The following is a 16432-nucleotide window of genomic DNA, read 5'->3' as shown; positions in this document are numbered from 1 at the left end:
ACTGCATGTTAACAGAGTGTATCTAACTATGGATTTGAGTCAGGGTGAAAGTCAAGTTTCTGACACTATCTAAAATATGGCTTATCTTGAGCTTGAAAATGTCTAAAAGGTTATCTTCTCATTTCTTTCCTCAGCGAGGGAAGTCCTAAAAACTGGTATTTCTAGTAGCAGCTCTGGAAACTGGAGAAATGCTACACCTCTGCTAACCTCCATGGAAAAAAGAGGTATTGTGTTGAGAGTGCAAACATACAGCGCCAACAACTCAGAATCAACTCACTTCTCTGGCATTTGAACAAAAAGTAAGCAACTCCCAGATAAGTACATTCTTTGGGACTGAGTCCCAAATGGTTAGTAGATTTCACAGTTGGGGGGGATAAAAATCAGTATTTTTGAGGAAAGAAGGTAATATTTCTCTCGACAACAATAAAATGGTATTACTTTCTGATGTGTTCTATAGTGTTCCATATAAAAAATGAATTTGCATTTTGCTTGATTGTCCTAGATGCTACTTCAAAAACTTGTTTACTAATCTATCTTTGGTTTTCCTGGAAGAAAAACAAAGCTAACATGTGCCATCTTTTGTCTTGGGGATATCTTCCTAGCAGTTTCTTAAAACACAAAACAACATTTCACTACATGACAACTCTCAATGGACCTGAACAGTCATCAAAAACTTCTCCATGAGATAAATTTTTAATGTGTGGGAACTGATCACAGAACATTTTGACATTCTTTATGCATCAACTGTTTTTAATTGTCTACAACTTTCATGCAGTTCCTGAGTTTAACAGTAGATGGCCTCACGTGCCTCGTCTTTGAAAAGGCTGGTGCTTTCCAGCAATGTCAGTGCTACTTGAGAAAGTAAAAGGACAACTAGAGTTCTGGGGGGAAAAAAACTGAATGATTACTGTTTGTGATTTTGGTATATTATCGAACTTAAGAAACTGGCATTTCTCATTCCATACAGTTGAAAACAACCCAGGCTGATAAAACCAGTTAAGACTCTTATTTCCTTATGTCTTAGGTGCCCGTCTATAATGAGATTTAATTATTTCATTTTTCCCAGAGGAATAAAAGTGATCTTCCAGATAATCAAAATCATCATTATCTAATTAAGTGCTGTCAAAAAGAACTTTCTGGGATATTGCAAATGTTCCTCTTTGGCAATGTCCAATACAGTAGCTGTTAGCCACTTGCGGTTATTGAGCACTTAAAATGTGGCTACTGCAACTGAGAAACTAAATTTTTTATTTTGTCTAATTAAACTTAAGTTTAAATATCCCCATGTGGCTATTGGCTCTCATAGTGAACAACAAAGAAGTAGCTGAATCATTTATATGTGATAGAGCTCAAGCCAAATTATAGAATATCCTATGGGGAGAATCCTTTACTAAAAGGGTATATTTTTCTAAACGCAATTCATCTCACAGGAAAATGACCTGATACTTAGTGAGGACATTTAGTAAACAAGTAGAATTTTCTATTTGCATTTTACTATAAAACATGGTTACTGGGATAATTTTATTTTTTGGCTTCAAGTTCTTGAAAAACTACATTTATGCCTCCACCTCCATTGTTCTCTTTTAGATAAACAGAAAAATACAGGTAGTCTATACAGTAAAGTCTCTTCCTTTCTTGCAAGGCTTATTTGTCCTTTGCCTGTGTTAGACTAATTTTCGTACCAGTTTCCAAATAAAGTTTCCCTCAATTGAATGATTTCCCAGATATAGACACACCTTGAAATTAAATAGTAAACATATAAACCTAAGAAAACAGGACTGGTTGGAAGACTGGTTAAAAATGTAGTAAATAGTAACATTGACTTAACAGGTCAAAAAAATTTCCTGACTCAACCTTCTTAATAATTAGCATTTTTACATACACTTGCAGGAGAAAAAAACAAAAGCAAAAAGCAGTTCAAAAATAAAACATTAACTCTACATAATTTTCATCAATAGAAACTCTTCTGTCCTCATTTGCATGCACCCAGAAAGTAGCTGAACATCTAACTGCAGATCACTTTATTCTTCATTCTTCCACTGCTAATATAGGGTACAAATGCATGAAATGATAGCACAGCAAAATAAATCAGTTACCACAGAGCTAAGAGAAACTCAAAAATCACCTAGTTGAACACTCCATCTAATTTTACAGAAACTGAAGGTATAAGGAGAGACTAAGTAACTTGCTAGGGCATCAGATCGGCTAGAACCTTAGTCTCTATATTCTGAAGACAGAAATCTGCCCCCAGCACGAGGCTACAATACCTGTCATTTTAGAATAACCAAAGGTTGCACAGATAGAATTTTTGTAGATTTCACTGCAGAACCAAAAAGGACAACAGTGGTTCTTGAAAAGTAAAGAGGATGGGGAGGCAACACCTGAATTCAATCACTAACAACAAAAATCCCATAAATCTGAAGCAGTATTTTCAACAGTATAATTTGTCTCTTTAAAATCTCACAAAATGTTAGAATGGCCTTTCTATTTATTATTTGTGGTACCAGAATCAAGATTCTCAATCCCTGCTATAGGGATTCCAGATTTTTCTCCCAAGTTAGCAAAAACACCCTCCTGTCCCCAACGCCTGTCCAAGGTGATAATTTCTTTGGGGTCACCCAAATGCTCCTCCAAAGTCCAGTTCTTCCAGGTCACCTTTGGAGACGGATACAGTTGATCCCATCACTTCCTGTGAGACATGAGTTACCTTGCCTAATACTGACAGTCACCCAGCTCTCCTCTTCAATTTTCTAACTATTTCTCTTTTTCCTAGATAGGTATTATTAAGTTAATTTTTTGGCCTATTTTGGTTTATTAGCCAGTAGTTAATTTTAGACCATAAGAATGTAATGTTAGCAACAATATAAGAAATGATAATGTTAGAAATAAGAAATACTATTAGTAATAAAATAAAAAATAAAAATGTTAGAAATATACGTTAGTAATAATATAAGTATTATTATGATAAATGATAAACATTTAGAGATATTTGGAAATATATACCTAAGAATAAATTCAATGTTAAGCTGGGGGAAAAAGACAAATGTAAACTCTTTCTGGTGATTTCCTATTCCAAAAGACAGTATGCTCCTCGGGTATCAGGTGTGGTAGTATCAGATTAACTGTCTAAAGGCACACATAAAATGCAGCAAGACTTTAAATGCACATGGGAGAAATAAACTAAGAATTTAACACTCCATAGACAACTGGAAAGTCCAACTGGAAAGCCAGTATGCTTAATAGCCAGAAATGTTGCCACCTCTAGGAAAACAAAAGGATTGACAGACATGTAGAAGAATGCCAAGAAAAACTTGCTAATCAGTAACTGATCTTCTCATCTTTGCCATAAAATCTGCTGGAAAAACATAATATAACACAGCTTATGAACCCTGATTTTTGTCAAAAGTGCCCTGGGTCCTCAATTGCTCAACCATTGTCCTGCCCCACCCCCACCCCCGATAAAAAACCATTAATGATAGGGTCTAAGAAGCTGCCACTCTTTTTTTTTCTTCTTCTTCTATTAAAATCTCATCAGACAAGGTTTATTTTTATTATTTCTTTTGAGACATCAACTCCACATTTGCTGTAAACTTCATCGGACCTGCTATTTTCCTCCCAAATCTCCCATCAGCTATATACTCTGGTTAATTGTAACCTCCCTGTTTCTTAGCACAGGCTTCTCACCACGGTTCAACTATGTTTTAAATTAAGACACAGCCATCACATGCCAAGCGCTAGCTACTCTTTTTTGAGAGGAAAGAATAATTATTCACCCCATCTGAGTCTGACTGTACCAGACATTATTCAAGAGTGCAAAACTCTGATCCCTGGACTCTTCCCCTTTTATGCACCCAGTTCAGAGACCCTGCTTCTGCCATTAGAAATCAGCCAGGGCTAAATATAGATCACGAAAACCAGCAGTTTGTGATGATCCTCACATGGTACTGCTGACGAAAGACTCCTTGGAGACAAGCTCGACCCAAACACTGACACAAATTCGCGTGTATATTCATCTCTACACACTGTACGCATCAATTAATCGAATTAATCAGCGATGACAGACATGTCTATATTCACCCAAGAAAGTCGCTCCCTAGAGATCTCTTCCTTCAATTTACCACACTTGTGCCACCGTCTGCACTGTCAGAGGACTTAGCTACGTTGCTCTCGCCTGAACTGCGCCAATTTGGTAAGGTGGCAATACTCAAGAGGCAGGCAGGCACACACACACACACACACACACACACACACACACACACATCGCAACCCGCCTCCCCACCTCCGTTTCGCCCTTTGCTCTTCTTATACAGCACCGAAGTTGCTCCAACTGTTTCCCTAGAAAGAGGAGGCTCTCTCACGCTAGGTGCCCGCGAGGCTCCCAGGTACCCGCAGTTCACGTTATTATCGCCTAGCCAGGTCACACGCAGCGACTCACCTGAGTTCAGGCCAGAGCAAGGCGACTCGGTGTGTCCCAAGTTCGACTCGGGGGTCGGAGGAACGGTGAAAGAATATCACCTCTTCGGTCGCAAGCACATGGCTTCTGTTCCCTTGTCCCTTCATAAGAGTCAGACCCTAGATTATAGGCTCCGACATTAAAAAGTAAACAATTCCACACACACACACACACACACACACACACGAAAACTAGCCAAGAAGAAGGGACCAACCTAGCTGTGCACAGGGGAAGAGGATAAAGAACGGATGGACGCGATTAGAGCTCAGACAAATCTTCAAAAATTACCAAGATCTCGAAGCAGAAAGCCTGGCTGCGGGATCCGAGCGATAGAAGCAAGGCAAAACCCAAACCTGTCCCCGTCCGGCCCCAGAGGCTGGGCCCCGCACCTGTTGGCACCGGGTCTGCGCTCGGGGCAGCCCCTGGCGCCCTCGGTGGACGGACAGGGGGGCTCCCTAGGTCCCTGGCTTTTGCCGGGCGCTTTGCGCCAGTGAGAGCTCGCTCGCCCGCCCCAGGCTCTCCCGCCGCCCCGGGCGCACCCGGCAGTGGAGGCGCAGTCTGAGAGCCCGGCTGGCAGGGAGCGCAGCGCGGCTCCCTCGCCGCCCGAGAGAGCGCAGCCTGCGCGCAGCACTATCGCTCGTTGCCGCTGCCCGGCTCCGTTCTTCCCCCGAAAACAGCCTGGCCAGGGAACAACCCACCTGCAGATGGACCCAGGTCCTCGTCTTCCTAGCTGTTTGCCGCGCGCTCACAAATGCAACCAAACGACAGGGAGCGAAAGCGCGCAGGAAGGGACGAAAAATCCCAGACAAGAAACCAGTCGGGCTCCTTGTTTATACTGAAACTACCGCCCAACCCCGGCGCACACCCACTTGGCTCCGGGTGCCCGCCTCCCACCGCAGCCCCGCCCAGCCACAAGCGCGGACCAATCATGGCGCAGCTCACCGCCCACCCCCGCTACCGCCTCCAGTGCCGGGGAACCGCGACTCCTGCGGCGCGGTCACCCGGCTTCCCTCCCACGCTGCGGAGGCCGGCGGAGCCCAGCACAGCGGTGTTTACCAGCGCTGACTGGGCTCGCTCCGACAGCGTGGGTTTCCTTCTGAGTGCACCTGCCCGGGGCTGTTTGTGCAGTCGTGTGTGTGTGTGTACATATGTGTGTTCATTTACTTGTGTACTACCTGTAAATACCGGCCCAACTCGTTATACAGTAGCTATTAACATAACTATGAGCTAAGGCTTACTGTCCATGTAACTTTCAGAAGACAGCTGAGAGCAATCACAAGAACATTTGCTCAGCAATTATTTACAGAGTGCAAGGCTTGTGCAAAACGCTGGGGGCACACTTCAGGCAAAAGTAGGCTGGTCCCTGCCATTACGAAGCTCACAGTCTAGTGGAGGACAAACGTTAAATGAATGGTCACCCAAACAAAATGTAAAATTGCGGCTGTTCCAATTTCCACAAAAGAAGGTAATCTGTGCTGTGAAGCATGATTCTGGAGGCAAAGAGGGGAGGTCAAGTCCTCAGTAAAGGCTGTGTTGTCATGGTAACTACATACTCTATCACTGGATACTTGATAACTATTTTAGAAAAAAAGGGAAAAATCTCAATAGTTCACCTTGTACAAATAAAAGGAGGCTGGAGGGAAGAAACAATGGAAACAAATAAGGGAAGAAAGAGACTCAACAAAAGAAAAAAAAACTGAAAACATCAGGAGACTCTCTCTTGCCCACTATGTGACCTTAAGTAAGTAAAGTAGCTTTTCTGAGCTTCAGTTTTCCTATATATAAAACAACACTATGCATATACCTGTCTTATAGGACTGTAAATAGGATCACTGCGATACAGAAACCTTTTTTGTCCCTGCTCCATCTTCTCTCCCTCCCTCCTCCTTCTTTAGGTGGAAATAGTCATCTTGAAGTTCACCTTGCCTATTCTTAGCAGATTCCTACCCTCATTTTCTCATTCTGTGCCTCCTCTCACTTCTCTTCCTTTAATTATACTCTGTCCTTCTCTTCTGCAGGTGGGTCTCCCTGACTCAGTAATTCACTTTCACCCATCTGCACCTCTCTGTAGTTTAAAGGAAAAGTCATATAGCCAAGAGAGGTTAGCTGGGGTCAGCCATGCAGAGTAAAGCAGAGGCTTGGGCAGTCCAGCCCAGCTGTTGTGGTTGTACTGGTTGGTCTTTCACACTCAGTTTTCCATCCTGGTTCTGTAACAAACGAGCTATATAGTAAGTTGGGCAAGTCATTTACAATCTTGATTCCTGGTCCTGCAGCAATAAATTAATAGGGTTGAACTAAATCAGGATTTCTAAATGGGAAATAATTGACATATCCTTTTGTAACCATTGGATACACCCACCAGCCCAGAAGATTTTGCCCAGTTTGACTTTCTGAAGTTTTTTCCCCACCAAAATAAAACATGTTTATTTTACTTTCTCAAATTATAAAATGGATACTATGAAAATATTGTTCAATGCTTTACCAAATCACATTCCTGCTGCCCATTCTGGTGGACCCCCCAGAGCCCCTTCCAGCTCCCTATATGAGAGGTGATATGTTAAGGGGACAGCTCTGGAGCTAGGTGACCCAAACCCTAATCCTATCCCTATTGCTTAGCCAACAATCAAACCTTAGAAATGGCACTAAAAGATTCCAGGCCCCAGTGTACTCATCTGAAAATAGCCATCATGATTTATAGAAGCAACTTCTTCCCAAGGTGTTGAGAAGAGTAAGAGAGATAATACATAACATGGGTTTGGAACAATGTCCGTCACAGAAGCCTTCCCTGGCCTCCCTATTGAAAATTGCAGTGACCCCCACGCCATGTCATCCTTCCTTGTTTTGGTGTTGTTTCCGCCACAGGACTTACCACCATTTAACAGGCTGTCTTTTTTACTCATTATTACCTCTCTCCCCTCACTAGGTTATAAGCTCCATAAAAGTCAGATTTGTTGACATTGTAGTTGTTTTCCTGCTGTATTTCCAATGTCTAAAACAGTGTCTCACACATTGTAAGCACTCAATAAACATATGTTGATTAAAATAATTAATACCTAGCACATGGTAGGCACTCAATAAATAATAGCTGTTATGTTTATGTATCAATTATTTTCTATCATGAAAAGATATTCTTTATTTCTCATAGTTTCTTTCTGGCCTTTTGACTCCATCGCCTCAAGTCTTATCTCTGTAAATGTTGGTAAGCTCAATAATACTAGTCAACTTGATGTAAATAAAGCCCTACTGAGTAGGACCTGACAAAAATAGCTACCTGTATTGAGCTTCTGCTACATGGCAGGCTTTGTGCTAAACATTGTTATTCTTCTCCTTTCCTCTTGGACCTCAGGTGCACAAAACTACAGCAAGTGTCATGACTGACCCATGTCCATCACTCTTCCTTTTATTTCAGTCCCCTTCATTTCCCATCTAAAACCCGTTTTCACCATGCCAATTGCACTTACTCATTCGCACAGTACATAGTATGAGTTTTTCAATCCACTTTTCATAAACAATGATGGTATCGTTTTGTGTGAGCACCACATGAGTGTATTTACCAAAATGTTACTGTGCAAGCATCCAGCTCATTCTATCACTAGTTTCCCTCTAGCTTTTCATTTGGATCATCTACCCATGTTGACATATGTTGACAGTGGTTCACTCCTTTTACTCCCTGTTGAGTATTTCACCATGTATGTGTTATATTTTTTACTTACATTTTTATCTTCAAGAAAATCTTGAGATATAGGTGCTATTCTCTCCATTTCTGAGACAAAGGAATGAGGCTTAGGAAGGTAAACAACTTACCAAAGCCATTTAGCTGGAGAAGCCATGAATTAAACCCATATCTCTCTAATTCCAATATACCCATCTTGCCACTTTATAAAAAGGATTTAATTACTGTAAGATTTATGAAATAATGCCGGAAAAATCCCTCTACCATTAATTTGATTCACTTTACATGTCTAAGATATTGCTGTTAAAACTAGTAGTATATTTAATTAGAGGCCAGTTGTTTTCATTGCAAAGCAATGTTTATTATTTGTCTCAGACATAAGTTTAATATCATTATTTGTGGTTTATAATTTTCTTAAAACACTTGAACCTTAAATGGAAATCTCACAAAGCATAACTGCTTTCAAATGTTTAAAACTTGTCATCTGAAAGGCAAATGAGGCTCCAGAACACCAGATAGGAACTAAGAGGGAAAAGTATAGGAATGGATCACAGCTTCAGCGTAAGAAAATCATTGAAGATGTCTGAAGTGGAGTAGCAGCCTTTTTCAGCATGGAGATACCTCTGTAATCTTAAAGGATCTTGTGAAATGGCCAAGCCACTCTCTAAAACACTTCCAGATTTTCTCTTTTATTTATTTTCTCAATATCAGCCTGGAATATGGAGATGAACACTCCAAGGATATGGAATCTTAGACCAGTTTATAAGAAAAAACAAAGGCATTGGTTGTATTACTTATCAACACTCAATATAGACCATAGCCTAAGACTTTTCTCACTTTCAAAACCAAGGAAGACAAGCCCATTTTTTATAAGTATGATGCATATTTCCACTCTTATGTTGATAAAAGATTGTGAGTATTTTATAAAGCAAAAACATGAAGAATAAATTGTTAAGAAAATCATTTAACAAGTTAGTAAGCAAGGTATATTAATATGCTTTTGCAGCTGTTTAAATTGTCCTATAGCATCTTGTCCATTAGATCAGAGGATCTAATCAGCTTCTCTGGAACACACAAACCCAATTTTTTAAAAACAGTTAAGCAGTAAACAAAAATCTAGAACACCTAGGAGTATGCCACAGATACCAAAGTATCTATTTTATATAAAGCAAAAATAAAATAATTGCTATTGCACAGAGAATAGAATTAAAGGAAGAGGAAGAAAATACTACTATTCTACTGCCACCTCCATCCCATGCACAGAGAACAGACCTTACAGGAAACCCCGTGTCTTCCCCTTGCTTTTTAGTGTGCTTTCCCTTGACTTCCCTTTCCTCATCATCTGAGAGCCTAGAGTGAAAGAGGGAAGGAGGTTGCTTGGTGTGCTTTGGTTTCATGCCCTCTTCCTGCTTCTGGCCGGAGTGAAAGAAATTGTGCTCATGGGCCAACCTGGCTTACAAGGGCGCCATGTTGGAATTTTATAGTAATAAAAAGCATGTATGTGTTTAGTATTGACCTCTGTACATACATTTCCCTAGAACCTGAGAGAAGGACGATGAAGGCAGGACATGATGATGTAGATATTCAAGATCCTGAGTCCCTGCCATGTCACATCAATCCTTTCATAACTATAAAATGGACCCTGCCACTTAGAAGGAATTTTTGTGATGAAATACAATGGTATTGGGTCAGCCTTGAAATGGTCATCTCTATAGTATTCCCAACGTTTGTTACAGTTTGCACATCCATTACCTCATGTAGGGAGAACATTGGGTCTGTGAGGGTCAGTCAGTTCTAACAGTGGTCATTACAGAGGCATATGTTTTCCTTTCCTGGGATCACTAAAAATATCATAGATAGCCATTCATTTAAATTTGTTAAGAAAATACTGCTAAACAGAAGGGCATTGACTAGAAAAGATAACTTCAAGGAAGTCTCTTCCACATGTCCATGTGATCCTTTATCACTGTCACATTTTATCTCCCAGACCTTAAAGTTGTGCAAAAGAATGTAACAATTGCATGGAAAATTCCACAACAGATATAGTAGGTTTTCAAAGTCCTCTAAGAAGATGTAAAAAAATCACTATGTCTTCATTTAAAGTAGACAAGAACTGTTCAAAGGCAAATTTATTATTTTCCCTTTGTAAGCCTTATTATTTCGTTCACTTGTCAATTCTTATTTATTCTTGCAGAGTAATTATATATACTATCCTTGGGAAGGACACTGATATGGAAAAATTAAATATAAGTTGGCCTGACCACAGAGTCATGAGATCATCTCATCATCTTCGTTGATTATATAAAGCATAGTGACTTATTTTTCCTTCACTGACGAAGAAATATTTCATAACCTTAAACATGCATCATTTTGATATTATCACCATTTAGAGTAGAAATTCAACTGTGTTTAACAACTATATTTAGATAAATATTCTTCATTCTATAAAATCTTTATAGTGAATGATAAATATATTTCTCTACTTCTAATGTCTCTTTATAGCAGTTTTTGTCTGGTTCCTTGTGAATGAGTTGATCTTATAATAATGAATTAAGAAAAGGCTTTTCTGTTTCAAATTCTTATAGCCTTTAATGTTGTCTGATTATTTTGCTAGAAGATCCCCTTAGTTTTGACTAACTACCAATATATGTCCTAGAACATTGAATGGGAAGGGAGAAGGGATAAAATGAATAATAGAATAATAAAATTTTAAAGCTGGGAGAAATAATAATGATCATCTCTTTTAATCTCCCCCGTCCCCTGGCCCCAATGCCACCAGCCAAGGCACTTTTTTAAAGGCATTTTTGAGATGAGGAAATTGATTCCTAGCGAGATTAAATGATCTCTCTCCAAGGCCATCCAACAAGATAATCACAAAGGTACAGGAGTCAAACGATGATAAGCCCCGGATGATAAGCCTGACTTCAAACACTACATGATTTTACTTCCTAATTATTTCTGCAGGGGTGGAATCTATGGAGCTACTTTGACATAGAAGTACAATGTGTTTTCAAATACTGGTGACAAATATTCTCTATTAAATACCTCTTGATAAAATGATAAAGAATTCTCTAGATGTTGCTACTGCCTTTTATTAGAATCCACTAAATATTGCTAATATTATTTATCTTATTTAATATTCAAGATAGTAAAATGGTACTCTCTTGGTTGCTTTATCATTAAAGTAACATGGTCTAGATTATTAATCAGAATTCATAAAGTATATCAAGAAATTGTGTTGATCAAAAAAGCTTCTCTAGTAAGCATTTACCATTGTCATCATGAAGACATAGCCCTAAGGTATTTTCTCTTTCATATAATAAAATAATTGATTTTCATAAGACTATATCATTTAAAAAATATATTAGAGTATTGTGATTTCTGGATGATTCTGGGAAGTTTAATTTTGTAAAATGTCCAAACATACATTTTGACACATGGAAATCATTTTCATAGTAAAACCAGAATATCTGTACAATGTATTTAGAAAGATATTGTTATGGAAAAACATAATGCTAAATATATTTTCTGCACAAAAACAAATGGAGTAATTATATAGCTTAACTGTATTTCTCTGGCAAATTAGAGAGAATGACAGTCTCTGTGAAGGGGTGGAGGTGAGACTGAAGATGGAAGACAAAGGGAACTTCAATTTGATTTCTTTCATAAGAGAGACAAAGTAGATGTGACAAATGTTTATTATTACCATTTGCGCGTGGTGGGTACACAGCTGTATATACTTCTTATTTTGTAAATTTCTTCAAAAAAACAAAAGAAATTTATAATCAAAAGTGGATATTTTCATATACATAATCTTAAACTATATTTAAAGCTTACATTTTAAGGCAATATATACTGCTAAAGTTATTGTTTTACCTTTTTCTGCTCATTTATAAAGTATAACTGTCAATCAAAAGTACAGAGAATTTTATTTAGTACCACTACACAAAATTATAATATGTGAAAAGGTTATGAAACAATGTTATGTATCTCACATAGTTTATGAAAATGAGCCCCTCTCTTGCTTTTTGATGTGACTGTGTGTATCCCCTCTCAGACGGTGATGTGTATTGTGAATTAACAAACAAAAGAACTTTGATTCTTGACTGAAACCTGCTTTGCAGTCTAATCTCCCACAGACTACTACCACTGGCATATGTTTAATGTTTCTAGGGCCTGGAAATAACTGGTAATAATTTTAGAATCTATAATTATTCACATAATTGTCTATAACTAGCTGTCTCTGTAGAGTGATGAAGAACTAAGTGAAAATGGAGGTTGGATATATGGATAAAGGGTTTCCCTGTTAGTGGAATGATCCGTTTACTTCTCTCTGTCAAGAGAGTCAAGATGTGTGTTTCAAGATGTGTTTCGATGAGCAGGTGGGGTGGAAGGACATGGCTTTTGCTTGGAGAGGTAGAGTTTGGAAAGAGTTGGAAGAAAAGAAAAGAGGAATTTTCTGGCCCAGAATATTACTCAATGATTTTTAGAAAGATTTTTCTCCTGAGAAAAAAGCATGTAAAGAAATAGGCTTAAGCAAGAACAAAGCTTTTCTACAAAGGTATGAATTTAACACCTCTCATCGCAAGAAATTCATAACAAAGGTAAAATAAAAGGTCTCACCCTGGATAAAGTTTTCCAGGTACATAAAACGTATGGCTTAAATTTTGTTTTGTTTTGTTCTTTAAAAAAAAACAAAACAAAAAAACAACTCATACCGAACTCTTTTTAAAATGTCCTGCCTTCCCAAGTTAAAAGTCAACCCCAGCTCTTACAAAAGGCAGTTGTGAACCCAAACTTTCTACCTCCCAAAATACTAACAAGCTGTATATTGTTCCCAAAATAGTTTAACTAGGACATACTGTTTTGAAAATATCTCTAAACAGGTGCAATTTTGATTAACCTTACCACTGCTCTTGCATTAAGACTAATGGCACACATATTGTCATTTTTTTTATTTAGAACACATAACAAAGTAAAAATGAATGTGAAGTTTGGTCTGTGTCTTTCCATTGGTGAGGAAAAATACCCATGTACATTGCCAGAACCAATCTTTTAAGGTATATCACAGTGACATAAACTCCAGGAACATCTCATCTGACAAGCAAGGTACTCATTAGGTTTCATGAATTTTTACAGTTTTTAGGTTTTCTTCTTTCTTGCCTTCTCTTTTAAGATCTGCAACCTACACAGTGATGAAAATTTTTCACTCCAAATCTCGGAGTAATCAACCCACACTTCAAGGAAGAAGGATTGTTTAAACTTGTTACATGAGAGTTATTTTAGAAAGAAGCAACCCATATATTGAAATAAGTCATTTGCAAAAAGTCTCACAGAACTTGTTCCAGAGCACATAAGAAGAGGGAGGAAATGCAAAACAGATAGCCTGTTGAGAGCAAACAATGGAAGGGACTCTAGGACAAGAGCAGTTGGCCAACATTTCAAAGGGACTCTGGTCAGTGTAGGAACGAAACAGGAAGGATCCTGCAAAACTTGGCTCTCCGTTGGAGAAGTTAACATCTCAGATTCTTAGTTTCCTCAACTGTAAAATATAGGGTGGACTGGATTACATGATTTCAGAGGTGTCGTCTAGTTGTCAAATGCTACTTCGTATTAAGACTGTTTTAATTGTTAGTTTTTAGACCGGTTCCATCTGGATACCTTAGCAGCCAGCCAAGAGTCTTGAGGAGGCCCAGAAGTGATAGACTTGACCCAACCCCACTGATTTTGTGATTCTTGGCATATTCTTTCCCTGAAGTGCAGTGCCTGCATGACTATAGTGATTCTGATGCTTACAAGAGTCTGTAGGGATCTGCGTTCACTTTTCCCCAAGGCTTGGCCTGTACTATAGGTAGCGGCTACAACTAAGTGTACCGTGGTAAGTGATACCTCTGCACTGGGTTTGTATAATGAGACTTGAGGTTTAACTGTTACGATGGAAGGTCTATTTCTGGGACTAATTTCTTATCCAACAGATATGCCTCCATATAGGGTACCACCCATCCCAATTTGCCCCACACCATCCTGGTTTTAGCATTGAAAACCCTATGTCTTGGGCAAACCTTCAATTCCAGACAAACTGAGATAGTTGGTCACCCTAATTCCACAGATATTTACTGAGAATCTACTGTGTGCCAGGCTCCAGAAAAGGCATTGGAAACCCAGTGAGAACAAAACAGACAAGGTTCCTGCTATCATGGGACTACCATTCAGGTGGGCAAGACAGATTAAATAAGGGAACAAATAAACAACCAGTCATTACAGAGTGATCATTACTGGGACTGAGGACAGGTGTGGGGCCCTGCTTTGAGGGGGCAAGGAAGGTTTCTCTTAAAGGAAGACCTGAAGGATGAGGAGTCAGTTCTGAATGCTGCCAGGAAAGGTTAGATGTAGGTAATTACTAAGAATGAAGAGGCACTTCAAGAAGACCTTATCACTCTCAAAAATTATATTATTTATCCAGTTATGTATTCATGATTATAATTATATTTAGAATAAAAATTCTAACAGAATAATTAGAATAAAAGTACAATTGAGCAAAGACCTTATATGTAACTCCAATGCCCACAACAATAGTTGGTATTTAGTAGGTGCTTAAGAGCCACGGAATAAGTAAAAGAGTGAAAATATTGCTACCTTTTGACCTACTATGTAGCTCCCCAAACTCACTTTCCCTGAATTATTCACATTTTCTCAACCAGCCTGTCCATAAAAACAGATGGAGTTGTAGATCCTATGGAACATGGAATACCCATATGTAAGCTTTAGGCTAGAGCTATTCTGAGACAATCTGTGTCTACCGGCTCCAAGCAAGATTTTTGAAGCCCTTTCCATTGCTCTGTGCCCATATATCAGCTCATAAGAGGTTAGGTGCTCTGCTACCTAAGTGGAGGAGAGATTCACCTCAGTGTTAAGCCTTTAGCTTTATGACTGGCCTCCAACAGTGGGTTGTGGTGTTACTAATTAAAAGAGGGCAGAGGTCTAACTAATTCACCATTTCCATCAAGAAATTTCTCACCTCCCCTATACAGCTCCCCCTTATGACCTTCTCATCTCTGATCATGGAACCTTTATTCTCAGCCTAAGGCCTCAGTCCTCTTGGCCTCTTAATTCGAGCTTGACGCCTACATCCAGCCAGCAGCTATATCCTCTCATTTTCTACACCCCAGATTCTCCTTACCTTTGCTGCCATTTCTGGTCCCATTGCAGCAAAGATTAGAAAAACAACCACCTACTTTATTGCCACCCTCACCCCCATCCCCAAGACATATACAGATACACATATAATATATGCTAGAATAGACTCTCCCTGATAGATGGTATCTCAGGAACTTGAAATGCTCACTTGCTCCAAAACTGACAGTGGTTTGCTGTGTTGAAGCAGTCAAACTTCTCAACCAAACTTTCCAATCTTATCTCTTATGTTTGCTTTTACATACATAATAATCCAATTGAATGGACTGTCTCAAAAAAAAAAAGTCTACATTTTCCCATCTCTGTGACTTTTCTCATACTATTCCATTTATCTAGAATGAACTTTAGTTCCCAAATATATTACAAATAACTGTTTCTGCCTGCATTAGAAATCCATTGAAAATATCTTAATTTTAAGTTCCTAGAAGGAACTTTTCCTATCTGGCACAGCCTTAATAATGAATCATAATGATATCATACTGATGATTTCCAAGTACAAACACAGTTTTGAATGCTAGTTGAGTTCTGTTGTAGGTTTTAGGGGTTCAAAGCTATGGTTCCTTATAGTTAATGGACATGATTGAAGGATCCAGCATTGGCAATCACTTGGAGCATCAGAGGTTTTCCATATAAGCAGGAGTCATTTGTGGCCATCCAAATTAAATTTAAGGGAAGATGGTGATGGGTGACTGGCATATATTCAGTATGTATTACATGTCAGGGATTATGCAAAATGCTTTCTATATGCATATATTGATTTAATCTGCATGACAATCCTATAAAGCACTTAATATTATATCCATCTTCATGGAAGAGGAAACTGAAGCTGAGAGAAGTTTATAAAAATTGCCTAAGAACAAATATCTAATAAATGACAGAACCAAGATTTGGACCCAGGTGGGCCTGACTCAAAAGACCATGGTCTTTGCGTGGCAAGGAGGACACAGTCTATATAGCAGACACCCACTCACCACTGTAAAAGTACTGTTACTGAAATAAATCCAAAGCTTACCTGCTTTCCATTACCACATAAGTGGTCATGGTATAACTTGGGGGCAAGGCGATGCAGCGTAATGATCAAGACTAACCACAGCGGAAACAGGAAGAACTCG

At 38.9% G+C, this 16432-nt stretch overlaps 1 protein-coding gene across 6 annotated transcripts in view; it reads right to left on the bottom strand.

Moving 5' to 3' along the window:
* Positions 1–16432, bottom strand: part of RASGEF1B (RasGEF domain family member 1B) — a 531937-nt gene that overhangs the window by 31880 nt on the left and 483625 nt on the right. Inside the window, exon 1 of one of the 6 annotated variants that reach the window (XM_019720096.2) lies at positions 5152–5291. The exons of 3 other annotated variants lie outside the window; for them this stretch is intronic. The gene's annotated coding sequence lies outside the window, so the exon portion shown is untranslated. Of the gene's footprint in view, positions 1–4435; positions 4574–4741; positions 5101–5151; positions 5292–16432 lie in introns of those variants that run through there. 2 more of the 6 variants (XM_074324373.1, XM_019720102.2) reach the window with 2 other exon arrangements.

Source organism: Rhinolophus sinicus, linkage group LG02 (assembly GCF_036562045.2).
Source record: "Rhinolophus sinicus isolate RSC01 linkage group LG02, ASM3656204v1, whole genome shotgun sequence".
Taxonomy (NCBI): domain Eukaryota; kingdom Metazoa; phylum Chordata; class Mammalia; order Chiroptera; family Rhinolophidae; genus Rhinolophus; species Rhinolophus sinicus.
The sequence above is the reverse complement of the archived record's forward strand: the minus strand, read 5'-3'. Positions and strand labels throughout refer to the sequence as shown.